Here is a 12,844-nt window from a genome sequence, read left to right as displayed (position 1 = left end):
ACACCTGCTCTCACTCCGCCTGCTGGGGCAGGGCTTTGTCTTCTTCAAGAGCTCTGCAGTTCTTCAACTGCCCTGGCAGTTCAGGGCCATCCTTTCCTTTTGCCACCTGTGGCCCAAGCCTTTTCTGAAAGCTGACACCACGTTTTAGGTTGTCTGTCTTTGCCACAAATTGCTCTCCCGCACCTGCGTGCTGAGGCAGCCGCAGCTAGCACTCTGCGCGAGCCACCTGGTGGAAACTCAGGTTTTCTCACCCCGATGGCCCAGCTACTTCGCCATCGCCTCCTCTCTTTAGTCTCCGGAGGTTGTCTTTGCAGCTGGAAGAGGCCTGCAAATGCGGGTCACGCCGACTGTTGCACTCGGTGCTCAGGAAGGGACAATGTGCATCTCGCCAAGTCACCTCACCAGCTGGCTGGTGAAGCTGTAAAACAGATCGCCCACAGCATGAGCAGGGTAGGAGGGATGAGGAAAGAGACAAAGACGCTTCCACAAGCTTCTTCAGCACACACGGTAGTGCTTTCAAGCCTCCGAGCGTTAAGACTTCTTCCTGGCTCAGCACACAGCTGGGCTCTGAATTTTCCCAGGTTCCTTTGCAGCTCTGAGGCAGTACTGAGGGAGGCTGCCAGCCGCATGCAAAGTGGGGCGTGAGTTGTAAGCCACGCACAGACCCAGGCAACGGCCTCAACTTGTCCTCCTCCCTCGGTCACTCTTTCGGACCTTGACAGGTTGCCTGTCAAGACAACAGAAGGCTCATCCTTGACTCTCGGGATGTCTCCCCACCACCTTCTTCAATGCTTTCCGAGAGGCTCTTCCAAGGGACGGAGCCAGGCAGCACGTCATGAGCCCCGCTGAGGCCAACTGGGCAACAAGCACGCTCTTCTCTAAGCTACTCTTGGAGCTCCTCCAGGAAGAAACTAACCCACAAATGGCCACATGCTCACCAAGGAGAGAGGCCTGTGGCTGCCCCAGTCAAGCAGCTGCGCTTCTGGACACTCAGACGCTTGGGTGCTTTGCGAATAAAGCCCTCCTAGCAGAAAGATGCAGGAGTGCAGCAAGCGTGTGGGCAGCGTGGGGAGTGATGGTGAGGCAGGAAAGGCTCAGGACAAAGAGAAGAAACTCAGCTGGACCCGGTTAACAGATACAGCTCAACCACGTCACAGCACGACAGCTGCTATCTTCTGAGACATAGCAGGAGGCTGCTGTCATACCTGCCAAAATCTTCTGCTCTCTTTCAGGTCAGCGTCGCTGTCTCCTTCGCAGGCTCCTGAAAAGAAGCATTTGCTTGTCTCAGGACAGAGACACAGCTCTCTCGAAGAATCCTCCCTACTGCTTTCTGCAGCAAGAAACAAACAGCCATCCCTGAGTAACTTCCAAGCCTGTAGCGCTCCCTTGGCAAGGCGGTGTGGAAAGCAAAGCGAGACTTTGTCCCTAGGCTACAAAGACTTCCTGCGGAGAGTATGACTGACGCTCACCACTGGCTTAGAGACATTAGCCTGTGGAAACCTCCTCTGGCTGCTGCTTAACCTTGCTCCTCAACTCAGGTCAGCGCACAGCCTCCAGCCCTCCCCACTGCTTCCCCTCAGCTACTGTGACGGGAGGAGCCAGCAAAGCAGCCACAGCTCCGTCAGGCTACAGCTCCTCTCTTGGAGCCTCCTGCAAAGCATTTCTGAACTAGAGCAAAGGCGAGCCCTCAGAAGGGAGCAGAGCAGTGCCTGCAGTCCTGGCAGGCAACACAGAGCCTTAGGGCACTCTAGTCCAGGCTTGTACGCACCTTGCTTGTCAGTGTCTTGGGCCTCAAGCGGCGGCTCACTCCGGTTGCCTTCAGGACTCTCAAGTTCCTGATGAGCAGCCTCTTGCCAGCTTCGCAGCTTGCTGCTTGATAGACATTCTTCTTCCTACAGGAGGGAAGACATGCATTACAGAACAAGATTCAGCACACAACAGAAAGAGGCAGGAATTGTGATTCGGTGCCCACAGTTCGGCGGCGGCGGCATTAGCAGAGCGAATCCCCAGCCACGCAGGTGCACACTGGGACAGTTGGCTCCAAGACAAGCTGAAGGTTTTCCTGGGGACTGGTGTCAGTGGGAGGCGGAAATAGGAGCCCCACCGGTCAGGAAGGCCAGAGCCCTCCTCATTTTTCCAACACAAACCCTCCCAGCATGGCAACACCCCTCCCTGCTTCCTCAGGGCATTGCTCAGGACACGCCCTGACCATCCACCAGCAGTCACAAGCTGGCAGAGGCTGTGTGCGTGCCAGCACCCCCCCACCCCAGGAGTCCGCAGCGCCAACGCACTGCCACCTAGCAGGCGTGGCCACCCGCACCCACCCAGCGCCTACTCACAGGTCTCCCTTTGAGAGCTCTCCGAGTAGCATCTTCTTCCTCAGATGACAAGCTGTGCCATGTGGCTCGAGCCATGACCTGCCAGCTCTCCCCGCAGAGCACTGAAGTACGCACAGCTCTTCTGGTCTTCTTCCCAACAGCTGAAGGCTCACTCGTCTCGGCAGCTCCTACCAAGGACAGGAAGTACAATTCCCGCCTGTGAATGGTCTCCGTGGCAAAGTGTGTTGGCCACAGGGCTAAGCAAGCCCTCTTTCCTGCTCGGAGGGCACACGTGCAAGAGCCCAGAACAACCGTTCAGAAGAGCGTCTGCCTGAACGAACGCCTCACAAAGGACGCAGCAGCTGTGACTTAGGTGCAGTTTTGTCACCAGCAAGCACAAGGCGCCTGTTCCACAGCTGAGAGCAAACACGCTGGCTCCTGTTGACATGACTGGAGAAATCTGCCTCTAGATGTGTGTTAGCCTCACGCAGTCTCTTAGCTGACTTGAGCTGTTCTTCTGGCTGCCTGGCTGTTTCTTCTTTCCCAGCTGCTGCTGTTCTCGCTCAGCCTGCTGCAGGAGGCCCTTCTCCTCTTCAAGAGCCTCAAGCTTCTCCATCCTCGGCGCAATCATGGCAAGAAACCTTCACAGACAAACACAGATGGCTCAAACACAGCACCTGCAGCTCTCTTGCCCAGACCATTTCCTCTTTTGCCACTGGCATCATCCTGCTGTGGGGGCCCCGCCTCAAGCGCCCCAAGCACCTCTCAGCTGCCTTGGCCAAGCTCCACACACTCATGCTGCCACTCGAGGCACAGTCAGCATCTGCACCCGCTTGACTTAGGCAGCGTTTCCCGGAACACAAAGCTCCAGCCAGCACCACGCGGAAAGGCCACAGGCCCACTCCTGGAGCAAGGCTTACTTGTCTTGTCTCTTACCTGGCCCTCATCTCCCTCTCTCCATCTCTCAGCCTCTCGCTTTGCTCCCGCAGGAGCCACTCTCGGAGGTGAGCAATGTCCCTCCCTTCTGGCACTTTGGGGGCACCCTTTAGTTGCCCTGCTGGGCAACGGCCTTGCCATGGTGCCTGTGGCTTTCTGCCAAGACAGCAAGGCCCAGCAGTGCTGTAGGCATGTAAACAGCTGCTAACAGCTTCCCCACAGCTGCCCAAGCACTCACATCTCTGCTGTTCTCTGCTGACCCACACCATCAGCACCATCAGCAAGCCCTGCGGCTGAGAGGGGGCCATGGTGGGACAGGGCACGGGCACCAGACGCTGCCCTTGCCCTTGCCCACCAAAGGCAGCTGGAGTGAGGGGGAGCACAGCCCTCTGCCATGTGCTTCCCTTCATGTTCTTCTCCCCGCAGATTGTTCAAGAGTCTGAGCAATCTCCCTCCCTCCTCTTGCTGGCTGCTACTTCTCAGCACCCGTCTCAGAAGAACAACTGGAGCCTCGAGTCACACACCTCCCTCACCACTCACCTTGCCCCAGCTTGCCCGCCACAAGCTTTACATGCATGCGTCTCCGCCGGGCTCCTCTCTGGGAAGGGGGCTTTGGAGCCGCTGCAGGGACGGGCTCTCTGGAAAGCTGCTGGTCCATGCAGGGCAAGGCATCTCAGCATGTGAGATGTTCCTTGGCCTCCGTTGAGCTAGGGTTCCCAGCACTGAGCTATAAGGTCTTGATGTGCTTGCCGAGGGGTAATACAAGGGCTTCTGAAAGCCTTCTGGCGCGCTCTGAGCATCTTACGCAGAGCCTCCGAGGACAGACTGCAGGAGAGTACGTGACAGTTCCTCTTCAGATGGGCCTTCTGCCTCTGAAGGCATGACCATTCCCGGGACGCTCAGAGGTGGGAGCTTCGTTCTTGGTTGACTCTTCTCTAGTTGTCTAGCAGGAATTTTCCTTCCTTCTGGCCTTCGCAAGTCCTGCCCCGGAGAGATCTCCTTCCCACCTCTGCGCCTGGGCTCTTTTGTGTCCCACCTCCCTCAATTCCCTCCTCAAGCAACGGCGCTCTGACGTTGACCGTGCTGATTTAAGAGGAAATCCACTGGCCCACTCGCCACAGTGCTTTCTTGTGAAGGCTTCTTCAAGGAGCTTGCCTCTGCATGCCTTTCTTCTTCAAGCTTCTTCGGCGTTCCACGACTATCGCTGACAACAATTGCAGCATACCCACACAGTCCTGAATGGAGCTGCTGAACTCTGGAAATGGCATTTGGGATGCTACCCCTTGCTTGCATGCATGCTACCCTCTCGGGATCCAGCAGCAACGTTGTGGCATGGGTGCAATGAGGGCAACCTTGTGGCTTCTGGCGCCCAGAGTTCCCATGCTGAACGCCTGGCTTGACAAAGGTGTCTGGCATGCCTGCAGTTGTCTCAAGGGGCACCTGCAGCATTTCAGAAAAGCAATTCTGTTCAATCCAAGAAGCTGCAACTTCGTCCAAGGTGCATCCAACCCTCTCAACAGCATCTTTGGCAACTTTGTCAAGACAAGCCCGACAACACGCTCCGTCCAACCCTGGGAATTCAGCTTCCCTCAGGCTGCTTTCTCCCGCCACGCTGCCAGCTCGCGTGGCTCCTCTGGCAGGGAACTGCTCCCTCCGCCTGGCCCACAGCCTGCGGCTCAGCGCCGTCTCATGTGCTGCATACCAAATGCTTCCCAAAGGAATCAATAACGGCTCTTGGCAGAAGAAAGACACGATAGAGTTGCTTACCCTCATGGCCTTCTGTTAGTGGGCTCCCTAGCAGCGCACTCCGGACTTCATTAGGTACTCGTGCATTGAAAGACTTCGGGGCCAGAAACCACGAGGGAACGATGAGTGAAGGGGGAACAAAACGGAGAGAGGAGGTGGAGGAGGCTAAGATATTGGACAGGTCTCTTTGCTCTGGACTCTTCTGCCATGCGTGCTGCCTGCTCTCATGACACCCCTCCCTGTCATCTCCGGCTCCTTTGCACCTTTTCCAGCGCTGATGTGAAGAATGCTAGTTCTGTGAGCAGGAAGACAAGAAATCTTTGTTCCTCGAGCGCTCAGCTCTTGCCATACTTTCTGAGAAGCTGTTCCGCAGGATGGAGCTGGGCAGCACTTAACACGCCCCGCTAATGACAAGCGGGCAGCAGCAGGCTTGCCTCTAAGCTAACCTTGGAGCTCCTGCAGGAGGAAACTAACCCATGAACAGCTGAGCGCTGGCACAATCCGGCTCAGGAATGCTCCGTGTTTCGCTGCTCACCACATGAGAAAGCAGCCACAGGGACCATGGAGACATGTAGTGCAGCTAATGGACTCAGGCTAAGTATGGGAGGCCAAGAGCCCCCTAAGAGTGCCAGGCACACCTGCTCTCACTCCGCCTGCTGGGGCAGGGCTTTGTCTTCTTCAAGAGCTCTGCAGTTCTTCAACTGCCCTGGCAGTTCAGGGCCATCCTTTCCTTTTGCCACCTGTGGCCCAAGCCTTTTCTGAAAGCTGACACCACGTTTTAGGTTGTCTGTCTTTGCCACAAATTGCTCTCCCGCACCTGCGTGCTGAGGCAGCCGCAGCTAGCACTCTGCGCGAGCCACCTGGTGGAAACTCAGGTTTTCTCACCCCGATGGCCCAGCTACTTCGCCATCGCCTCCTCTCTTTAGTCTCCGGAGGTTGTCTTTGCAGCTGGAAGAGGCCTGCAAATGCGGGTCACGCCGACTGTTGCACTCGGTGCTCAGGAAGGGACAATGTGCATCTCGCCAAGTCACCTCACCAGCTGGCTGGTGAAGCTGTAAAACAGATCGCCCACAGCATGAGCAGGGTAGGAGGGATGAGGAAAGAGACAAAGACGCTTCCACAAGCTTCTTCAGCACACACGGTAGTGCTTTCAAGCCTCCGAGCGTTAAGACTTCTTCCTGGCTCAGCACACAGCTGGGCTCTGAATTTTCCCAGGTTCCTTTGCAGCTCTGAGGCAGTACTGAGGGAGGCTGCCAGCCGCATGCAAAGTGGGGCGTGAGTTGTAAGCCACGCACAGACCCAGGCAACGGCCTCAACTTGTCCTCCTCCCTCGGTCACTCTTTCGGACCTTGACAGGTTGCCTGTCAAGACAACAGAAGGCTCATCCTTGACTCTCGGGATGTCTCCCCACCACCTTCTTCAATGCTTTCCGAGAGGCTCTTCCAAGGGACGGAGCCAGGCAGCACGTCATGAGCCCCGCTGAGGCCAACTGGGCAACAAGCACGCTCTTCTCTAAGCTACTCTTGGAGCTCCTCCAGGAAGAAACTAACCCACAAATGGCCACATGCTCACCAAGGAGAGAGGCCTGTGGCTGCCCCAGTCAAGCAGCTGCGCTTCTGGACACTCAGACGCTTGGGTGCTTTGCGAATAAAGCCCTCCTAGCAGAAAGATGCAGGAGTGCAGCAAGCGTGTGGGCAGCGTGGGGAGTGATGGTGAGGCAGGAAAGGCTCAGGACAAAGAGAAGAAACTCAGCTGGACCCGGTTAACAGATACAGCTCAACCACGTCACAGCACGACAGCTGCTATCTTCTGAGACATAGCAGGAGGCTGCTGTCATATCTGCCAAAATCTTCTGCTCTCTTTCAGGTCAGCGTCGCTGTCTCCTTCGCAGGCTCCTGAAGAGAAGCATTTGCTTGTCTCAGGACAGAGACACAGCTCTCTCGAAGAATCCTCCCTACTGCTTTCTGCAGCAAGAAACAAACAGCCATCCCTGAGTAACTTCCAAGCCTGTAGCGCTCCCTTGGCAAGGCGGTGTGGAAAGCAAAGCGAGACTTTGTCCCTAGGCTACAAAGACTTCCTGCGGAGAGTATGACTGACGCTCACCACTGGCTTAGAGACATTAGCCTGTGGAAACCTCCTCTGGCTGCTGCTTAACCTTGCTCCTCAACTCAGGTCAGCGCACAGCCTCCAGCCCTCCCCACTGCTTCCCCTCAGCTACTGTGACGGGAGGAGCCAGCAAAGCAGCCACAGCTCCGTCAGGCTACAGCTCCTCTCTTGGAGCCTCCTGCAAAGCATTTCTGAACTAGAGCAAAGGCGAGCCCTCAGAAGGAAGCAGAGCAGTGCCTGCAGTCCTGGCAGGCAACACAGAGCCTTAGGGCACTCTAGTCCAGGCTTGTACGCACCTTGCTTGTCAGTGTCTTGGGCCTCAAGCGGCGGCTCACTCCGGTTGCCTTCAGGACTCTCAAGTTCCTGATGAGCCGCCTCTTGCCAGCTTCGCAGCTTGCTGCTTGATAGACATTCTTCTTCCTACAGGAGGGAAGACATGCATTACAGAACAAGATTCAGCACACAACAGAAAGAGGCAGGAATTGTGATTCGGTGCCCACAGTTCGGCGGCGGCGGCATTAGCAGAGCGAATCCCCAGCCACGCAGGTGCACACTGGGACAGTTGGCTCCAAGACAAGCTGAAGGTTTTCCTGGGGACTGGTGTCAGTGGGAGGCGGAAATAGGAGCCCCACCGGTCAGGAAGGCCAGAGCCCTCCTCATTTTTCCAACACAAACCCTCCCAGCATGGCAACACCCCTCCCTGCTTCCTCAGGGCATTGCTCAGGACACGCCCTGACCATCCACCAGCAGCCACAAGCTGAGAGAGGCTGTGTGCGTGCCAGCACCCCCCCACCCCAGGAGTCCGCAGCGCCAACGCACTGCCACCTAGCAGGCGTGGCCACCCGCACCCACCCAGCGCCTACTCACAGGTCTCCCTTTGAGAGCTCTCCGAGTAGCATCTTCTTCCTCAGATGACAAGCTGTGCCATGTGGCTCGAGCCATGACCTGCCAGCTCTCCCCGCAGAGCACTGAAGTACGCACAGCTCTTCTGGTCTTCTTCCCAACAGCTGAAGGCTCACTCGTCTCGGCAGCTCCTACCAAGGACAGGAAGTACAATTCCCGCCTGTGAATGGTCTCCGTGGCAAAGTGTGTTGGCCACAGGGCTAAGCAAGCCCTCTTTCCTGCTCGGAGGGCACACGTGCAAGAGCCCAGAACAACCGTTCAGAAGAGCGTCTGCCTGAACGAACGCCTCACAAAGGACGCAGCAGCTGTGACTTAGGTGCAGTTTTGTCACCAGCAAGCACAAGGCGCCTGTTCCACAGCTGAGAGCAAACACGCTGGCTCCTGTTGACATGACTGGAGAAATCTGCCTCTAGATGTGTGTTAGTCTCACGCAGTCTCTTAGCTGACTTGAGCTGTTCTTCTGGCTGCCTGGCTGTTTCTTCTTTCCCAGCTGCTGCTGTTCTCGCTCAGCCTGCTGCAGGAGGCCCTTCTCCTCTTCAAGAGCCTCAAGCTTCTCCATCCTCGGCGCAATCATGGCAAGAAACCTTCACAGACAAACACAGATGGCTCAAACACAGCACCTGCAGCTCTCTTGCCCAGACCATTTCCTCTTTTGCCACTGGCATCATCCTGCTGTGGGGGCCCCGCCTCAAGCGCCCCAAGCACCTCTCAGCTGCCTTGGCCAAGCTCCACACACTCATGCTGCCACTCGAGGCACAGTCAGCATCTGCACCCGCTTGACTTAGGCAGCGTTTCCCGGAACACAAAGCTCCAGCCAGCACCACGCGGAAAGGCCACAGGCCCACTCCTGGAGCAAGGCTTACTTGTCTTGTCTCTTACCTGGCCCTCATCTCCCTCTCTCCATCTCTCAGCCTCTCGCTTTGCTCCCGCAGGAGCCACTCTCGGAGGCGAGCAATGTCCCTCCCTTCTGGCACTTTGGGGGCACCCTTTAGTTGCCCTGCTGGGCAACGGCCTTGCCATGGTGCCTGTGGCTTTCTGCCAAGACAGCAAGGCCCAGCGGTGCTGTAGGCATGTAAACAGCTGCTAACAGCTTCCCCACAGCTGCCCAAGCACTCACATCTCTGCTGTTCTCTGCTGACCCACACCATCAGCACCATCAGCAAGCCCTGCGGCTGAGAGGGGGCCATGGTGGGACAGGGCACGGGCACCAGACGCTGCCGCTGCCCTTGCCCACCAAAGGCAGCTGGAGTGAGGGGGAGCACAGCCCTCTGCCATGTGCTTCCCTTCATGTTCTTCTCCCCACAGATTGTTCAAGAGTCTGAGCAATCTCCCTCCCTCCTCTTGCTGGCTGCTACTTCTCAGCACCCGTCTCAGAAGAACAACTGGAGCCTCGAGTCACACACCTCCCTCACCACTCACCTTGCCCCAGCTTGCCCGCCACAAGCTTTACATGCATGCGTCTCCGCCGGGCTCCTCTCTGGGAAGGGGGCTTTGGAGCCGCTGCAGGGACGGGCTCTCTGGAAAGCTGCTGGTCCATGCAGGGCAAGGCATCTCAGCATGTGAGATGCTCCTTGGCCTCCGTTGAGCTAGGGCTCCCAGCACTGAGCTATAAGGTCTTGATGTGCTTGCCGAGGGGTAATACAAGGGCTTCTGAAAGCCTTCTGGCGCGCTCTGAGCATCTTACGCAGAGCCTCCGAGGACAGACTGCAGGAGAGTACGTGACAGTTCCTCTTCAGATGGGCCTTCTGCCTCTGAAGGCATGACCATTCCCGGGACGCTCAGAGGTGGGAGCTTCGTTCTTGGTTGACTCTTCTCTAGTTGTCTAGCAGGAATTTTCCTTCCTTCTGGCCTTCGCAAGTCCTGCCCCGGAGAGATCTCCTTCCCACCTCTGCGCCTGGGCTCTTTTGTGTCCCACCTCCCTCAATTCCCTCCTCAAGCAACGGCGCTCTGACGTTGACCGTGCTGATTTAAGAGGAAATCCACTGGCCCACTCGCCACAGTGCTTTCTTGTGAAGGCTTCTTCAAGGAGCTTGCCTCTGCATGCCTTTCTTCTTCAAGCTTCTTCGGCGTTCCACGACTATCGCTGACAACAATTGCAGCATACCCACACAGTCCTGAATGGAGCTGCTGAACTCTGGAAATGGCATTTGGGATGCTACCCCTTGCTTGCATGCATGCTACCCTCTCGGGATCCAGCAGCAACGTTGTGGCATGGGTGCAATGAGGGCAACCTTGTGGCTTCTGGTGCCCAGAGTTCCCATGCTGAACGCCTGGCTTGACAAAGGTGTCTGGCATGCCTGCAGTTGTCTCAAGGGGCACCTGCAGCATTTCAGAAAAGCAATTCTGTTCAATCCAAGAAGCTGCAACTTCGTCCAAGGTGCATCCAACCCTCTCAACAGCATCTTTGGCAACTTTGTCAAGACAAGCCCGACAACACGCTCCGTCCAACCCTGGGAATTCAGCTTCCCTCAGGCTGCTTTCTCCCGCCACGCTGCCAGCTCGCGTGGCTCCTCTGGCAGGGAACTGCTCCCTCCGCCTGGCCCACAGCCTGCGGCTCAGCGCCGTCTCATGTGCTGCATACCAAATGCTTCCCAAAGGAATCAATAACGGCTCTTGGCAGAAGAAAGACACGATAGAGTTGCTTACCCTCATGGCCTTCTGTTAGTGGGCTCCCTAGCAGCGCACTCCGGACTTCATTAGGTACTCGTGCATTGAAAGACTTCGGGGCCAGAAACCACGAGGGAACGATGAGTGAAGGGGGAACAAAACGGAGAGAGGAGGTGGAGGAGGCTAAGATATTGGACAGGTCTCTTTGCTCTGGACTCTTCTGCCATGCGTGCTGCCTGCTCTCATGACACCCCTCCCTGTCATCTCCGGCTCCTTTGCACCTTTTCCAGCGCTGATGTGAAGAATGCTAGTTCTGTGAGCAGGAAGACAAGAAATCTTTGTTCCTCGAGCGCTCAGCTCTTGCCATACTTTCTGAGAAGCTGTTCCGCAGGATGGAGCTGGGCAGCACTTAACACGCCCCGCTAATGACAAGCGGGCAGCAGCAGGCTTGCCTCTAAGCTAACCTTGGAGCTCCTGCAGGAGGAAACTAACCCATGAACAGCTGAGCGCTGGCACAATCCGGCTCAGGAATGCTCCGTGTTTCGCTGCTCACCACATGAGAAAGCAGCCACAGGGACCATGGAGACATGTAGTGCAGCTAATGGACTCAGGCTAAGTATGGGAGGCCAAGAGCCCCCTAAGAGTGCCAGGCACACCTGCTCTCACTCCGCCTGCTGGGGCAGGGCTTTGTCTTCTTCAAGAGCTCTGCAGTTCTTCAACTGCCCTGGCAGTTCAGGGCCATCCTTTCCTTTTGCCACCTGTGGCCCAAGCCTTTTCTGAAAGCTGACACCACGTTTTAGGTTGTCTGTCTTTGCCACAAATTGCTCTCCCGCACCTGCGTGCTGAGGCAGCTGCAGCTAGCACTCTGCGCGAGCCACCTGGTGGAAACTCAGGTTTTCTCACCCCGATGGCCCAGCTACTTCGCCATCGCCTCCTCTCTTTAGTCTCCGGAGGTTGTCTTTGCAGCTGGAAGAGGCCTGCAAATGCGGGTCACGCCGACTGTTGCACTCGGTGCTCAGGAAGGGACAATGTGCATCTCGCCAAGTCACCTCACCAGCTGGCTGGTGAAGCTGTAAAACAGATCGCCCACAGCATGAGCAGGGTAGGAGGGAGGAGGAAAGAGACAAAGACGCTTCCACAAGCTTCTTCAGCACACACGGTAGTGCTTTCAAGCCTCCAAGCGTTAGACTTCTTCCTGGCTCAGCACACAGCTGGGCTCTGAATTTTCCCAGGTTCCTTTGCAGCTCTGAGGCAGTACTGAGGGAGGCTGCCAGCCGCATGCAAAGTGGGGCGTGAGTTGTAAGCCACGCACAGACCCAGGCAACGGCCTCAACTTGTCCTCCTCCCTCGGTCACTCTTTCGGACCTTGACAGGTTGCCTGTCAAGACAACAGAAGGCTCATCCTTGACTCTCGGGATGTCTCCCCACCACCTTCTTCAATGCTTTCCGAGAGGCTCTTCCAAGGGACGGAGCCAGGCAGCACGTCATGAGCCCCGCTGAGGCCAACTGGGCAACAAGCACGCTCTTCTCTAAGCTACTCTTGGAGCTCCTCCAGGAAGAAACTAACCCACAAATGGCCACATGCTCACCAAGGAGAGAGGCCTGTGGCTGCCCCAGTCAAGCAGCTGCGCTTCTGGACACTCAGACGCTTGGGTGCTTTGCGAATAAAGCCCTCCTAGCAGAAAGCTGCAGGAGTGCAGCAAGCGTGTGGGCAGCGTGGAGAGTGATGGTGAGGCAGGAAAGGCTCAGGACAAAGAGAAGAAACTCAGCTGGACCCGGTTAACAGATACAGCTCAACCACGTCACAGCACGACAGCTGCTATCTTCTGAGACATAGCAGGAGGCTGCTGTCATACCTGCCAAAATCTTCTGCTCTCTTTCAGGTCAGCGTCGCTGTCTCCTTCGCAGGCTCCTGAAGAGAAGCATTTGCTTGTCTCAGGACAGAGACACAGCTCTCTCGAAGAATCCTCCCTACTGCTTTCTGCAGCAAGAAACAAACAGCCATCCCTGAGTAACTTCCAAGCCTGTAGCGCTCCCTTGGCAAGGCGGTGTGGAAAGCAAAGCGAGACTTTGTCCCTAGGCTACAAAGACTTCCTGCGGAGAGTATGACTGACGCTCACCACTGGCTTAGAGACATTAGCCTGTGGAAACCTCCTCTGGCTGCTGCTTAACCTTGCTCCTCAACTCAGGTCAGCGCACAGCCTCCAGCCCTCCCCACTGCTTCCCCT

At 56.6% G+C, this 12,844-nt stretch overlaps 1 protein-coding gene across 9 annotated transcripts in view; it reads left to right on the top strand.

Annotated features, from left to right (window-relative positions):
• LOC138061525 (uncharacterized) overlaps positions 1-12,844 on the top strand; it is a 273,086-nt gene that overhangs the window by 240,931 nt on the left and 19,311 nt on the right. The gene's annotated exons all lie outside the window — the stretch shown is intronic.

The sequence above is a fragment of the Struthio camelus genome, chromosome 18, assembly GCF_040807025.1.
Source record: "Struthio camelus isolate bStrCam1 chromosome 18, bStrCam1.hap1, whole genome shotgun sequence".
Classification (NCBI taxonomy): Eukaryota; Metazoa; Chordata; class Aves; order Struthioniformes; family Struthionidae; genus Struthio; species Struthio camelus.
This window is presented reverse-complemented; position numbering and strand designations above follow the sequence as displayed.